The sequence below is a fragment of the Myotis davidii genome, unplaced genomic scaffold (genome assembly GCF_000327345.1).
Source record: "Myotis davidii unplaced genomic scaffold, ASM32734v1 scaffold223, whole genome shotgun sequence".
Taxonomy (NCBI): domain Eukaryota; kingdom Metazoa; phylum Chordata; class Mammalia; order Chiroptera; family Vespertilionidae; genus Myotis; species Myotis davidii.
The window spans coordinates 1690630-1692454 of record NW_006294609.1 but is presented as its reverse complement, the minus strand read 5'-3'; positions in this window follow the sequence as shown (position 1 = coordinate 1692454).

Here is a 1825-nt window from a genome sequence, read left to right as displayed (position 1 = left end):
GCCCTCCCGTGGCCCCTCCACGGCCCTGATCATGCACTGGTGGGGTCCCTCAGCCTGGCCTGTGCCCGAATTGAATCCGGGACTCCTCGGGGGATGTTGGAGATCTGGTTTTGGCTTGATCCCCACAGGACAAGCCAAGGGACCCCACTAGCACAAATTTTTGTGCACCGGGCCTCTAGTTATATTATAAATGTCCAGTTTACAACAACAAAAGAGACCTGTGAGGAGTAAAGAAAGTATAGCTCTGTGCAGAAGAGAGCTGACACAGCGGGGCAGACAGCTTTCCTCAGGGGGTCTGCCTGCTAGATGGGTCCTCAGCTGAAGTCTGGGAACTTGACATCGGAAGGGGCACTACTGTTCTCTGACCAGAGTGGCTGCCTCGCCGCACCCAGACTTTTTGTAAACACTTGGTCTGGGGGATACCTCTTCTGGAATTCTTGAATTTAGGTATGTGCTAGGCAGAGGGTGCCTGAAGGACCAGTGCCCAACAAAAACCTCTGGGCACAGACAACATCTCACACGTTTTCACAAGTTGTCGCTAGAGGAATTGAGTGTACCTGTGTCACTCCATGGGAACAGAATTCTAGAAAGCTGCTGCCTGGTTTTCTCTGGACCTCCCTTCATGCATCTTCCTTTCCCTTTGCTTATTTTGCTCAATGTGCTTTTACTGTAATAAGTCATCGCAATGAATATGACTATGTACTGAGTTCAGTGATTCCTCCTAGAGAATCACAGAACCTGGGAGCCTTTAGCCCCCAACACAGGCTGGTACATAAGAAAAAAATAACCAATACACACTGTTCCTAAGAGTAAAGTCCAGACACTGGACTTATTAGCAGCTAGTTTAAATATTTTAAAGAAAATACTTCTTTAAAATATATTTTTATTGATTTCAGAGAGGAAGGGAGAGAGAGGGAGGGAGGGAGAAACATCAATGATGAGAATCATCGATCAGCTGCCTCCTGCACACCCCACACTGGGGATCAAGCCTGCAACCGGAGCATGTGCCCCGACTGGGAATCAAACCTGACCTCCTGGTTCATAGCTCGACGCTCAGCCACTGAGCCACGCCGCCAGGCAAGGAAATCATATTTAAAGAACTAAATGATAGTATGAGAATTATGTTTCGCCAAGTAGAAAATAACAAAATAAATATAAAAGAGAACCAAATAGAATTTCTGAAGGTGAAAAATACAGTAACCACTGAGAAATTCGACACAGGATTTTATTCATTTCCCACGGCTGCTGTAACAAAGCACCACAAACATAGAGCTTAAAATAACAGCACTTCATTGTTTCACACTTCTGAAGGCTGGGAGTCTGAAGTCAGGCTGCAGGCGGGGCGTGCTCCCCATGAAAGATCTAGCGCGTTAGACTTCCTGGCTTCGTTCTAACTTTTAGTATTTTCTGGAAACCCTTGGTTTTCCTTGGCTTGCAGCTGCCATCACTCTAGTCTATGCCTCCATCATCACGTGGCCTTCTCCCTCTGTCTCTGTGTACAAACTTTGTGCTCTTATAAGGACAACTGTCATTGAAGGAGGGCCCACCCTAACCCTGTATGACCTGGTCTTAATTTGAGTGTACCTGCAAAGACCTCATTTTCAAATAAGATAATGTCGAGTTAGAGCTCTAATGTATATTTGGGGGGACACAATTTAACCTGCAACAGGGCAGAAGAGCAGACTTGAGTAGGAGTAAACAGCAAATTTGAAGCTAAGTCATTGCAGTCTGATGAATAGTAAGTTTACATAAAAGGGTTGGGGAGAAAAATAGAGCCTCATAGATCTGAGTAATACTATTTAACATACCAACATATGCATAAAGA